The sequence below is a fragment of the Somniosus microcephalus genome, unplaced genomic scaffold (genome assembly GCF_052327205.1).
Source record: "Somniosus microcephalus isolate GS21.2 unplaced genomic scaffold, FLI_Smic_1.0 unresolved_chr1, whole genome shotgun sequence".
Lineage (NCBI taxonomy): Eukaryota > Metazoa > Chordata > Chondrichthyes > Squaliformes > Somniosidae > Somniosus > Somniosus microcephalus.
This window is the reverse complement of record NW_028225179.1, coordinates 25,038,154-25,052,734: the sequence shown is the minus strand read 5'-3', so window position 1 is coordinate 25,052,734 and position 14,581 is coordinate 25,038,154. Positions and strand designations below refer to the sequence as shown.

The 14,581-nt window shown below is 47.5% G+C and overlaps 1 pseudogene; it reads right to left on the bottom strand.

The window, feature by feature from the left end:
* Nucleotides 1–3,474: 3,474 nt before the first annotated feature.
* LOC147094296 (syncytin-2-like) lies at nucleotides 3,475–7,490 on the bottom strand (annotated as a pseudogene).
* Nucleotides 7,491–14,581: the final 7,091 nt, after the last annotated feature.

The window sequence follows — 14,581 nt, the reverse complement described above, 5'->3', positions numbered from 1 at the left end:
AAGGGAAATGTTGCTAAGATTGTACGGTTAACATTGTAGCCATTTATCCCTCGTTTTTGCCGTCTGCCTTCCCCTGTTAAGCAATTTTACCGTGATTACTTTGATCGTGTGGTGTAATTTCTTTAGTTTTAATAAAATTTGACTTTCTTGCATCCAGACCATTTGTCCGTTTTTAATATATCATTAATTATAAGTTCCTCAAGTCAGAACTGGAGGGTGGGGGGGGGGGGGGTTTAGCAATTCAAAACCGCTGATTGGAATTGGTCACAGTGCAGTGGCAAAGGCTGCCTGACCAGGTAAATTACCGTAAACCAGGTAAAGGATGCCCACCTACACCACTGACATTAGACTGATTGGCCTGTAGTTACCAGGTTTATCCCTCTTCCCTTTTTTCACCTGGGGACAGCGCGTCACAATCGGCCCCAGCGCACCTGAGTTGGAGAGGAGGCCCCGCCCCCTTGCCGCACCACCATTGGTTGGAGGACCAGGCCGCCCAGGTCAGTCCTCCCAGCTCAGCCCTCTTCCTATTGGTCAGAGCTCCCGTCAGTCCCAGGCCGGGCCAGTCTCCATCCACCTGATTGGGCCTCTTCCTCTGATGATGTCACAATCGGCGCTCCATTCGGTGTCCGCGGAGGTCCCGCCTGCCCGACTCTCAGGTTTGGTTTTTCTCGTCTTTTACTTTATAATCTCGCTCTCTGCTCCCCCCTCACCTCGATTTAAATCGATTCCCCAACACTTGACTTTACCGCGGCCGCTGATTCCGCCTCTTCCCCGTGCCCGGCCTTCCGCCTCCTCCTCGGAGGCCCCGCGCAGGCGCACTGGCAGCCTGGTGTTGTGAGGGGGCCGAATGAGCATGCGCGGCCCCGCCTCTCCACATTTAAAGGGACACCCACCCCCTCCACATTTAAAGGGACACCCACCCCCTCCACATTTAAAGGGACTCTGCCCCCCCCGCATTTAAAGGGACATCCACCCCCTCCACATTTAAAGGGGCATCCACCCCCTCCACATTTAAAGGGACACCCACCCCTCCACATTTAAAGGGACACCCACCCCCTCCACATTTAAAGGGACATCCACCCCCTCCACATTTAAAGGGGCATCCACCCCCTCCACATTTAAAGGGGCATCCACCCCCTCCACATTTAAAGGGGCATCCACCCCCTCCACATTTAAAGGGACACCCACCCCTCCACATTTAAAGGGACACCCACCCCCTCCACATTTAAAGGGACTCCCTCCCCCACTCTCATGTCCTCTACTGTGGAGGAGGAATTCCTGGAGTGTTTACGGGATGGTTTCCTGGACTAATATGTCGAGGAACCAACCCGAGATCAGGCCATCTTCGACTGGGTATTATGTAACGAGAACGGATTAATTAGCAGTCTTGTTGTACAAGGCCCCTTGGGTCGGTGTGATCATAATATGATCGAATTCTTCATTAAGATGGAGAATGAAGTAGTTGACTCAGAGACTAGGGTCCTAAATTTAAATAAAGGAAACTACGATGGTCTGAGGAGCGAGTTGGGTAGGATTGATTGGGGAATGGCACTCAAAGGGTTGACGGTGGATAGGCAATGGCAAACATTCAAAGACTGCATGGATGAACTACAGAAGTTGTTCATCCCAGTTTGGCACAAAAATAAAACAAAAAAGGTGACTCAACCGTGGCTAACAAGGGAAATTAGGGACAGCATAAGATCCAAGGAGAGGACATATACAGGAAACTTTCGTTTAACCGGAGGTTAAAAGTCCAGAAAGCTCTATCTACCAGCAAAATTCAGGAGCTGTTTTCTATAAGTTTTTTTACTTCTCGTTGCTTTTTTTTCCCCCAGTCAGGCTCTGCAAGGTCTGTAGCTAAGCAACAGCTTCAGCTAGAGACGCTTGCAGCTGCAGCCGACTGTTTTGAAGCTGTTGCTAAGCAAGAGGGTTTGTTGATTCACACGGAGCTGGAAAGCTCTGTATGTTTTAACATTCGCGCTGGTTTATACGGCTGTTTTGATCTAACGGCACCAGCTCGGTCCTGTCAGTGCCAGATAACAAAGTTTCCTGTAAATTGGCCAGAAAATGCGGTAAACCTGAGGATTGGGAGCAGTTTAGGATTCAACAAAGGAGGACAAAGGGATTAATTATGAAGGGGAAAATAGAATATGAGAGTAAGCTTGCAGGGAACATAAAAACTGACTGTAAAAGCTTTTATAGATATGTGAAGAGAAAAAGAACATAAGAAGTAGGAGCAGAAGTAGACCATACGGCCCCTCGGGCCTGCTCCGCCATTCAATAGGATCATGGCTGATCCGAACCTAGACTCACGTCCACTTCCCTGCCCGCTCCCCGTAACCCCTAATTCCCTTATCAGTTAGGAAACTGTCTATCTCCGTTTTAAATTTACTTAATGTCGCAGCTTCCACAGCTATCTGAAGTAGCAAATTCCATAGATTTACCACCCTCTGAGTGAAGAAGTTTCTTCTCATCTCAGTTTTGAAAGGGCAGCCCCTTATTCTAAGATTATGCCCCCTAGTTCTAGTCTCACCCATCAGTGGAAACATCCTCCCCACATCCACCCGATCAAGCCCCCTCACAATCTTATGTTTCGATAAGATCGCCTCTCATTCTTCTGAATTCCAATGAGTAGAGGCCCAACCTACTCAACCTTTCCTCATAAGTCAACCCCCTCATCTCCGGAATCAACCGAGTAAACCTTCTCTGAACTGCCTCGAGAGCAAGTATATCTTTTCTTAAATATGGAAACCAAAACTGTACGCAATATTCCAGGTGTGGCCTCACCAATACCCTGTATAACTGAAGCAAGACTTCCCTGCTTTTATACTCCATCCCCCTTGCAATAAAAGCCAAGATTCCATTGGCCTTCCTGATCACCTGCTGTACCTGCATACTAACCTGTGTTTCATGCACCAGGACCCCCAGACCCCTTTGTACTGTAGCACTTTGCAGTTTCTTTCCATTTAGATAATAACTTGCTCTTTGATTTTTTTCTGCCAAAGTGCATAACCTCACACTTTCCAACATTATATTCCATCTGCCAAATTTCTGCCCACTCACTTAGCCTGTCTATGTCCTTTTGCAGGTTTTTTATGTCCTCACTCACTGCTTTCTCTCCCATCTTTGTATCGTCGGCAAACTTGGATACGTTGCACTTGGTCCCCTCCTCCAAATCGTTAATATAGATTGTAAAGAGTTGGGGTCCCAGCACTGACCCCTGCGGAACACCACTAGTTACTGACTGCCAACCCGAGAATGAACCATTTATCCCAACTCTCTGTTTTCTGTTTGATAGCCAATCTTCCACCCATGCCAGTATATTACCCCCAATCCTGTGATTTTTTATCTTGTGCAGACTGATTAAATGTTCTGACTGTGGGAAGAGATTTAAAAGGTCCCAGGATCTGAAGAGACACCAGCCTGGGCTGGGAAAGGGGGACATGAGACAACATTCTCCCTCTTACCCCCTTTCTAAACTCCTTTTCCAGGGTTTTAGAAGTGGAGCATTTACAGACAGGAAGCTCAGATCAAACATCACCTCAAGATCAGACAGAGTCGCTCGATTCATCAGGATCTGAATATCATCGGCCTTTGTACATGGAAGGAGAAAACAGCTGTAAGAACCGGGTTTTTCTGGTCCTCTTCTTGAGTTCCGTAGTACGAAGAATTCCAGGCTCGAGGGTTCGGAGAGTTAAAACAACATCATTTTATTCATTACTGTTCGGAGTGGTCATACAGCATATCGACAGTACATTCGTGTCCCGAGGGTCACATCGGGTTAGACACGTGGTGCCAGCATTTACGTCCCCGGGAGATGTCTGACCCTCTTGATGTTCCACACGCCTTCTGGCTAAGAGAGAGAGAGTACCGGTGGGGAAACCCCTATTATACCGTGGGACAAGGGTCACTACATCACTTTCCTGGCAACAAGTGTTTTGTTACATCACTTCCCTGGCAACAAGCGTTCTCCAATGGGAATCACTCAAGCCCTTTCGGTTTGACCATGATCTGGTCTTCAGTCTGGCAAGCAGGTCCTGACTTGTCTCACTGCTGTGGGCACCGAACAATGGCTAGTCAATCATTCTCTAGTCAGCAGTTAGGCCCTTTCAGTGGCCCTGATCTGGTCGTTAGCACTTCGTTAACACTTGGCCTCAGGCTGAGGCAGATTCTCTGTTCTGCTAGCTTTGCACAGCTGGGGCTGCTTTTTAATCTAATCTAGACTTTCCTTGTGTGGAGCCATTTTTGTAAGCCAATTCATTGCCCATTTTATTCCCATTTCCACATCCAAACCATTTTTGTAAGCCAATTCATTGCCCATTTTATTCCCATTTCCACATCCAAACCATTTTTGTAAGCCAATTCATTGCCCATTTTATTCCCATTTCCACATCCAAACCATTTTTGTAAGCCAATTCATTGTCCATTTTACTCACGTTTCCACATCCCTCCCTTTGATTCTTTATACAATCTACAAGAATCATTATATACAAGGTATACTCTTGATAGTGCACTTTATCAAAAACACACCCTGTGTCTCTGTTTTGTTTGTGTTCTGGCCATGAACACAACCAAAAGGGTTTTAATTTCGAATTTACAGATAACTGTGTAGGGGGGCACGGTGGCATAGTGGTTAGCACTGTTGCCTCACAGCGCCAGGGACCCGGGTTCAAATCTGGCCTCGGGCGACTGTCTGTGTGGAGTTTGCACATTCTCCCTGTGTCTGCGTGGGTTTCCTCCGGGTGCTCTGGTTTCCTCCCACAGGCCAAAGATGTGCGGGTTAGGTTGATTTGGCTATGATAAATTGACCCTTAGTGTTAGGGGATTAAATACGTGGGGTTACGGGGATAGGGTGGGGTATGTGTCGGTGCAGACTCGATGGGCCGAAATGGCCTCTATCTGCACTGTAGATTCTGTGATTCTGTGACCAAACAGGCTTCCTCTGGGGGTTCCCCCTGCTTTGCTGTGTCTACTTCTACCCTAATTCGGGAGAGACGAGGGGGTATAGTAGCTCCTGCATGACTTATACAACATTTGATACTATTTACAACAATAATAATTCCCAAAATTACACCACTTATAACAATCAAACCATACAGTAATTTCTGTCCCAATGTTTTCAGCCATGTAAACCATCCTTCACCCCCTCCGGCTTCAATGAAGTCGGCCAGTTGATTTTTAATCTTGTCTATAGCGTCTTGGATATTTTGTCTCTCACTATTGACGTTTGTAATGCATTTGTCTCCTATAATCATACACATACCTCCCTCTTGTGCCAAGAGGTAGTCCAAAGCATATCGGTTTTGCATGCTAAAAAGACGTAGGGTTGCCATTTCCTTATTTATGGCGATTAATGCTTTAATGGTGCTATTGCCCAGGAGGGTGATTCCGCACATTAGATAATTCCTATTCTTGGCTGCTATCACTCCTGCGCCCCCTCCCAATGATATGGCCGATAGAATACCCCACCCTACTGAACTACCCAGTGTGGTCGGATCTCACCAATCTGCACAGAACTCCTCGGAGACTGCTCGGCGTTTCCGTCTGGATGGTGTACTGGTGGGGCAGGGAACAGCTACGGGGGCGATTACTCCTACTGCGAAGAGAGAGGGGAGTTTTGGCGTCGCTGTTGTATACGTTCCATTGAGGAGGAACGCAAACCCGTGCTTCGCTCGGTAACATTTGACCTCCCGGTTATTAACCTTCGCAAACTGTGTATAATAATAGTTAAGGGGGTCATTTGAGTTTCCCCCAGACCCGGACAGCTGGAATGTATCAAATGGGAAGATCCATTTACCGGATGATACATGGGTCCCGTTACACTGACCACAAATGAATTGTCTTCCTGCTGTGACATTAAAGCACCTTTGTTCCTCGCATGTACAGGCCAGCTGGCCCCTGTGTACCTGACAGTGGTGTCGGGCACATTGTTGTTGTATGCAGGTTTTGTCCTGGGGGATAAGGGCATATACGCATCCCCATCCCTTACCCGTAAAACACAGGGGATAGCTACCTGACGTTGTGCAATTCTCACCCACGAGCCCTCGGCAACCGGGGTCTGTTGAGCTTATTAGCTGCACGCATTGCCCCCGAACGCCCTGGCTATATCGACCCGTCTGGCCCTTGCATGTCTGTTTCGTTGTGTCGGCGGTATATAGCGGGAGGGGTTGCCAACCTGGTGTGGCTGCAAACAAGGATTCCACTGATGTGGCCAGGGGGTAGCATACACTCCGGTTTCCGTGTATCTGTAGGTGGGTCCGATAAAATAAGTTATTCTCTATGCCTCCTACCCATGTTAGAAAGGGGGTAAAAGAGATGGCTAGCAATATGTTGATGGGAATCATGGTACACAATAAGTCCAATTTATTCTTCTGTTGGGGCTCCTGTCGTATCTCTTTTCACGTGTGACGCGTGTATCCAAGCCTTCTTTCCTTGTACTTTCACGGCTGCTCCTGTGGTCAGCAGGATGACATACGGACCTTCCCATTTGTCTTCCAGGGGGGCTGGCTTTATTTTCTTTACCCAAACTTGTAGCCCGGGGACTAAACTGTGTCCTCCCGGTGGGGGTTCTTGCCAAGCTGCGCTGACCTGTTGGGAAGCAAAACTGACAGCATCTGTTAGATCTTTGCAATACTTTAGTACTGTGTCACTTAGAAGATGAATGTCAGCCCTACGTAGATCTATTGTTCCGGGTAGCGACATTGGTCTACCGGTAACGACCTCATAGGGGCTGAGTCCAGTGGTCCTATTCGGGGTGGCTCGAATACTACATTGGACAAGGGGTAGGGCCTGAGGCCATGGCACTCCTTCAGAGTGATACTTAGTGAGCCATTGTTTAATTGTCCTGTTTGCTCTTTCCACTTGTCCCGATGATTGGGGGTGGTATGGGCAATGCAATGACCATTGCAGACTACTACAAATACAAAGTTCTTTAATTATTTCCCCCGTAAAATGTGTGCCTTGGTCTGAGTCAATACATAAGGGCACGCCCCATCTAGGAATGTAATCTTTACACAAGACTTTCGTGGTTGCAGCAGCGGTGGCGCTTCGAACTGGGGTGGCTTCAATCCATCGTGAAAAGCAATCGACTATCACCAATACATCTGTATATCCCTGACATTTTGGCAAGGAAATATAGTCGACCTGTAAATGTTGGAAGGGCCCTGCCGGAGCAGGTGCTTTTAACATTGGTACTTCAATTTTTTGTCCAGGATTTACTTTCTGGCATGTCACACATTGCTCCACTATTCTTTGAGCTTGAGTTCGAAACCCTTTTGCCCACCAGTTTCTCTGGAATCTGGCTGTCATTTGCTGTGCGGCTATGTGTCCACACGAGTGTATTTGTTGGGCCAAAAACGGCATCAGTTTCTTTGGGCATCCTACTGCTCCCGTTTTAAGATGTTGCCATATGCCATCTCTATTGGGTTGCAACCCATTTTCTAACCATGTCCATTGTTCCTCCCTTGGGGTCTCTCTTTGCATTAGTAGGATGTCCCCTTGGCCGTTGTTTGTCGTGATATATCGCACCTGAGGTGTTGGGGGGGTAATGGTATGGGCGGCGTGTTTTGCTACTTTGTCTGCCCTAGCGTTGCCCCTAGTTTCAGGGGTATCTTCTTTGTTATGGCCCTTACATTTTAGTATGGCCACTTCTTCGGGTAACTGGATGGCATCCATTAATGCTGTTACCTCTCTTCCATTTTTTATGGGTGTACCTGCAGCTGTCAGAAAACCTCTTTGTTTCCATAGTTGTCCAAAGTCATGAGCGATGCCAAAGGCATATCTAGAATCGGTATATATATTGGCCGTTTTGTCTCGAGCATAGAGACAGGCTTGGGTGAGGGCGACTAGTTCTGCCTGTTGTGCTGAGGCCCCTCCTCCCATACTTCTTGCTCGTACTACTGCGAATTCTGTTGTGACCGCCCACCCTGCCAATCGAGTTCCTTTTTCCACAAAGGATGACCCATCCGTGTAAAGGGCCATTTCGGGATTGTGTAAGGGTAGTTCCTGTGTCTCAGCCCTCTGCTGCGTGGCGTCTAACAGGTTTACACAGTCGTGATCACTTTCTAGTTCTCCGGGGTTTGTCAGGGGCATCATGCTTGCTGGATTGCCCGGCCCGGATTTAGTAATGGTCAGATTATCTGTTTCCATAATCGTGGTCCATCGGGTCCATCGAGAGGCGGTCACTTGAGCTACCTTATTCATTCCTAACATGGCATGGACGGTGTGCGGGCATTGGACCACCAACTTTTATGATAAAACTACCGGGGCTGTAACTTCTATTGCTAGGCAGGTTGCTTGCATAGCTCTCAGACAGTTACCCCATCCTTGGGCCACCAAATCCAACTGGGTACTGTAGTATCCTACGGGCCTGTGTCTATCTCCGTGGGCCTGGGTTAGTACTGCTGTCATATAGCCGTCCTTTTCATGTACATAGAGGCGGAATGGCATCCGCGCATCGGGAATGGCTAAAGCCGGTGCGCTACATAGGGCGCGCTTCAGTTCTTCGAACGTCCGCATTTGCTCTGGGTTTAATGCGATCTGATCCCTGGAACCCGGATTGTCCTTTAGCAGTTTGGTCAAAGGCTGCGCTTTTTGGCTGTATGATTCTATCCAGAGGCGGCTGAAGTTACACAGGCCTAGAAATGATCTCAGGGCTTTTACAGTTCGTGGGCATGCGGCCATTTGAATTGCCTTTTTTCTATCCTCCATCAGTCCCCTATTTCCCTTGGATATCTGTTGTCCTAGGTATGTGACTGTGGTTCTATTAATCTGTGCTTTATCCCATGTTGCTCTGTGTCCTGCCCGCTCTAGGTGCCCTAGGATTATCAGAAGGTCTTTTTGGTGTTGCTCTTTTGTCTTTGAGGCTATAAGGATATCATCTACATATTGGATCACCGTAGATTCCAGAGAGGGCAGTGTTCGTAGGTCCTTCTGTATCGCCCGGTGGTACACCGTAGGACTACTGTGGAAGCCCTGTGGCATCCTTGTCCAGGTGTACTGTTGTTGGTCTACCGTAAAGGCGAACCACGGCTGCACCTCTTTGGCTAAGGGTACGGCCCAAAAGCCATTGGCCATATCACTGAGAATATTTCTTCCTCAGATCCCAAGGAGTTAAAGATAACTGATGGGTCCGCCACCAATTGGGTCTTTTGTTCTATGCACTCGTTGGCCTTTCGATAATCAATGCTCAGTCGCCATTGTCCATTGGATTTTTCCACTGGCCACGCGGGACTGTTGGAGGCAGAGTGTGTCTTAATTAACACCCCTCGTTTTTCTAATTGTTCGATTATAGGCAAAATGCCGGTGATGGCAGCGGGGCTTATAGGGTACTGTTTTGTGGAAGGTGGCGGCTTCCCTGTGAACGTTACGGGGTCCATTCATAGGGTTCCGCACTCATATTTATCTCGCGCCCAGATAGGATGGTCCTTCAGGCCCCACTCGTCCTTACTATTCTCTTTCACAGCTCTTATCCTGCGGGGGCTGTTTTGGATCGTCCAGCCTATGTCTCCATTCCCAGTGAAGTGTAGGCTAAAGTCTAGCTTTGTCAATATGTCCAAGCCTATGATGGGGGTGGTGACGGGCCCAATCCATAGATGTTCCCTTGTTTCATAGGGGCCGAAACACAAGGTCATTTGGTGGGTTCTATGTAAGATGATGTCTTCTCCACTGGCCCCTAAGGCTTTCTTAGTTTTTCCATCTAACGGGCAGTCTTGGGCATATTGTGTGGGGAGGACCGTCAATTCTGCTCCTGTATCCAATAGGCAGTCTACTTCCAGTGGGGGTGAGTTATCTGTTTTTCCCACCAACAAAGTCATATAGAGGCCGTCCCTGGCTTGGGTGATTAAAGCTCTCAGTTGCCAAGGTATCTCTACCTTCGGGGGTTCGTTGGTGGGGTCTATTGGTTTTTTGAATGCTGTCGGGCCATGCTGTCAAAGGTTTCCCTTCCGGTGGAGTTTGAGTTCCGGTACATTTCTACCATCGCCATCTCTCCAGGGCTAAGGGTCGGTGGGGAGGGGGTAATTGCCTGGGTGTCATCCAGGCCGGCGGCGCCCAGGGTCTGCCACGGATTTGTGCCAGATTGATTATCTGGGACTGCCTGTCCTTGCCATTGTCCTCCCCCACCTCTTCCTCCGTTATTGCTTCTTCCTCTACCCCTGTTGCCCACTCGGCATGTTCTAGCCCAGTGTCCCTCTTTCCCACATTTGTGGCAAGTGCCTGGTTTCTTATCTGGGTTTTCCCAGTGGGGTGCAGAGTTTACTCGCTCCGGGGGGTTTAGTTTCATGACTCGGAGCTTGGCACAGTGTTCTCTATCCTGGGTTACGGCTTGTTGGGTCAGGTCCGCAAAAGAAACTGCGTTTGTTTTCCAGTTTGCCATTGTTAATTTTACCAATTTTGCCAGGTCAGGTCTCAAACCATTCATAAAGGCGTTTTTCAATGGTTCATGAGTGCAGGCATCCACCTCTGCTTCGGTATTCTGTCCCATGCCAGAGTACTCTACCCACTGGTTAGCGAAACTAACGGCGAAGTCATTGGGGTCTTCTTTTTCTTTTTGGACACAGGAGGCTATTTTGGACCAGTCTGGATTGGTCGGGCCCCTTTCCTGTAGCTAATTTCTAATGACCGTCCACCCTTCTGTCCTATCGGCTTCTGATTCTATCAGAGCTAGGTCAGGGGGGACTATTAGGACTGGTGGTGCTGGAGGTGGTACGGCAGGGAGTGCGGCTCCGGCAGCTGGAGGTGGGTTGGCTGCTTGATGCGCCGCTAAGGCCACTTGGTGTGCTTGTCTGGCTGCGTTAAGTAGGGCGTTTGCTCGTCTGGTGACGGCCATATTTACTATTGCCGTCAGGGTGGCCGACTCTCTTGCGCTAACTACTACTGCTATAACCTGGCATCCATCAAATGGGTGCAGGTTATAGATTGTTCTTTTTCGTTCCAAGAACTGCCAGGCTTTTACTCCGCTTTTCTTTGGGTGCGGCATATCAGTTGCCCATTGATCTATATCTTTTGGGTTGGCCGGGTAATAGGTATAAATTTGGAGATTTCAGCCGCCTACTTCATGTTTTTGTAACCTGATGGGGGCAAGGCGTGGGGGTGGTTTCTCGGTTATATCTTCTTCGTCTGATGAGTCCGTAAGAGGAGTATTTATTTTAGCAATATGGGCTTCGTTTGATCGGGGTTGGGGCGTGGGCTGTTCATATGCCGGAGGGGCTGTAGGGGGGGCTGCAGGATAGGTAGGGTACAAGGGCGTCGGGGTAATCATCACCACTTTTGGGCTTTCCCTGTGTGCCTCCCTTTCCTTCTTGATTTTTGCCTTCCACTTTTCTGCTCTTTCGTTTGCTTTTTCAAGGCATTTTTGGTGTTTCTCTAACTCGGTTTTGTAATTTGTTATCTGTTCATGGAGAGCTGTTTTTGTTCTTTTTCTTTGGCCTCTGCCGCCTTCCGAGTTATTTCTCCTCTCTGCCTACACTGTTTCAAGGTGGCCAATACCCAGCCCGTTTTTCTTTTCCCTCCTTTCATACGGGTGGTCTTGCCCCATGCTCTTTTTATATCATCAAGGGACCATTGTCCTTTTGAGGCACCAAATTTTTGTTCGATATTATATTCATGTTGTGGGACATCGAATGTACTTTCTATATACTGTTTAAGTTGGATTACTATTTCTTCTAATGTGGTTTCGGGAGGGGCTTTGCCTCCTTTTTCCGTCGTTGGTTTTTTACTTGGTTCTGTCATGTTGCCACAGGTCGTAGACTTAACGAATAAGTTTATCGATAGATCAGAGTCCCGGACTCTGTCGCGTGCTAGCAATGGGACACTGTGCTCCATTAACCGCCAGCCAGAGGGTACGCTACCCGGTTGGTTCATTCAATAAAGATCGCAGAGACAGGGTGCAAAAAGGGCACAATAAATTATAGTGCTTACCTTTTTCCCCTTTCTTGATGTCTTGCGATCCTGCCGTGACTACACCAAGTTGTTAAAACCGGGTTTTCCTGGTCCTCGTCTTGAGTTCCGTAGTACGAAGAATGATTTCAGGCTCGAGGGTTCGGAGAGTTAAAACAACATTTTATTACTTCCAACTGTTCGCAGTGGTCACACAGTATATTGAGGTCTTTTACAGTACATTCGTGTCCCGAGAGTCACACCGGGTTAGGCACGTGTTGCCAGCATTTACGTCCCCTGGAGGTGTCTGACTCTCTTGATGATCCACACGTCTTCTGGCTAAAAAGCAAATACCGGTAGGGAAGCCCCTTTTATACAGTGGGACAAGGGTCATTACATCACTTCCCTGGCAACAAGCGTTCTCCAATGGGGATCACTTAAGCCCTTTCAGTTTGGCCATGATCTGGTCTTCAGTCTGGTGGGCAAGTCCTGACTTGTCTCACTGCTGCATATGCCTTCCTGAAGTACCGGATCGTGATTGGGCACCGCACAATAGCTAGTCAATCATCTTCTAGCTAGCAGTTAAGCCCTTTCAGTGACCTTTATTGCTCGTTAACACTTGGCCGCAGGCTGGGGCAGGTGTCTCTCTTTTCTGCTAGCTTTGCACTTTGCAAAGCTGGGGCTGCTCTTTAATCTAATCTGACTTTCCTTGTGCAAAGCCATTTTTGTAAGCCAATTCATCGTCCATTTTATTCACATTTCCACAGTACTCAGTAAGATAATGGGACTTAAGGCGGATAAATCCCCTGGCCCTGATGGCTTACATCCTAGGGTCTTGAGAGAGGTAGCGGTGGGGATTGCGGATGCATTGGTGGTAATTTTCCAAAACTCCCTGGATTCAGGCAAGGTCCCAGCAGGTTGGAAAACTGCTAATGTTACGCCCTTATTTAAAAAGGGACGTAGACAAAAAGCTGGAAACTATTGACCAGTTAGCCTAACATCTGTGGTTGGTAAAATGTTGGAGTCCATTATTAAGGAAGCAGTAACAGGACATTTGGATAAGCATAATTTAATCGGACAGAGTCAGCATGGTTTTATAAAGGGGAAGTCATGTTTGACAAATTTGCTCGAATTCTTTGAGGATGTAACAAACAGAGTGGATAAAGGGGAACCAGTGGATGTGGTGTATTTGGACTTCCAAAAGGCATGTGACAAGGTGCCACACAAAAGATTACTGCACAAGATAAAAAATCACAGGATTGGGGGTAATATACTGGCATGGGTGGAAGATTGGCTATCTAACAGAAAACAGAGAGTTGGGATAAATAGTTCATTCTCGGGTTGGCAATCAGTAACTAGTGGTGTTCTGCAGGGGTCAGTGCTGGGACCCCCAACTCTTTACAATCTATATTAACGATTTGGAGGAGAGGACCGAGTGCAACATATCCAAGTTTGCTGACGATACAAAGATGGGAGGGAAAGCAGTGAGTGAGGAGGACATAAAAAACCTGCAAAAGGACATAGACAGGCTAAGTGAGTGGGCAGAAATTTGGCAGATGGAATATAATGTTGGAAAGTGTGAGGTTATGTACTTTGGCAGAAAAAATCAAAGAGCAAGTTATTATCTAAATGGGGAGAAACTGCAAAGTGTTACAGTACAAAGGGATCTGGGGGTCCTGGTGCATGAAACACAGAAGGTTAGTATGCAGGTGCAGCAGGTAATCAGGAAGGCCAATGGAATCTTGGCTTTTATTGCTTGGGGGCTGGAGTATAAAAGCAGGGAAGTCTTGCTTCAGTTATACAGGGTACTGGTGATGCCACACCTGGAATATTGCGTACAGTTTTGGTTTCCATATTTAAGAAAAGATATACTTGCTCTTGAGGCAGTTCAGAGAAGGTTCACTCGGTTGATTCCGGAGATGAGGGGGTTGACGTATGAGGAAAGGTTGAGTAGGTTGGGACTCTACTCATTGGAATTCAGAAGAATGAGAGGCGATCTTATCGAAACATATAAGATTGTGAGGGGGCTTGATTGGGTGGATGCGGGGAGAATGTTTCCACTGATGGGTGAGACTAGAACTAGGGGGCATAATCTTAGAATAAGGGGCTGCTGTTTCAAAACTGAGATGAGGAGAAACTTCTTCACTCAGAGGGTAGTAAATCTATGGAATTTGCTACCTCAGATAGCTGTGGAAGCTGCGACATTAAATAAATTTAAAACTGTGATAGACAGTTTCCTAACTGATAAGGGAATTAGGGGTTATGGGGAGTGGGCAGGGAAGTGGAAGTGAGTCTAGGTTTGGATCAGCCATGATCCTATTGAATGGCGGAGCAGGCCCGAGGGGCCGTATGGACTACTTCTCCTACTTCTTATGTTCGTTTTCTCTTCACATATCTATAAAAGCTTTTACAGTCAGTTTTTATGTTCCCTGCAAGCTTACTCTCATATTCTATTTTCCCCTTCATAATTAATCCCTTTGTCCTCCTTTGTTGAATCCTAAACTGCTCCCAATCCTCAGGTTACTGCTTTTTCTGGCCAATTTATATGTCCTCTCCTTGGATCTTATGCTATCCCTAATTTCCCTTGTTAGCCACGGTTGAGTCACCTTTTTTGTTTTATTTTTGTGCCAAACTGGGGTGAAGAACTTCTGTAGTTCATCCATGCGGTCTTTGAATGTTTGCCATTGCCTATCCACCGTCAACC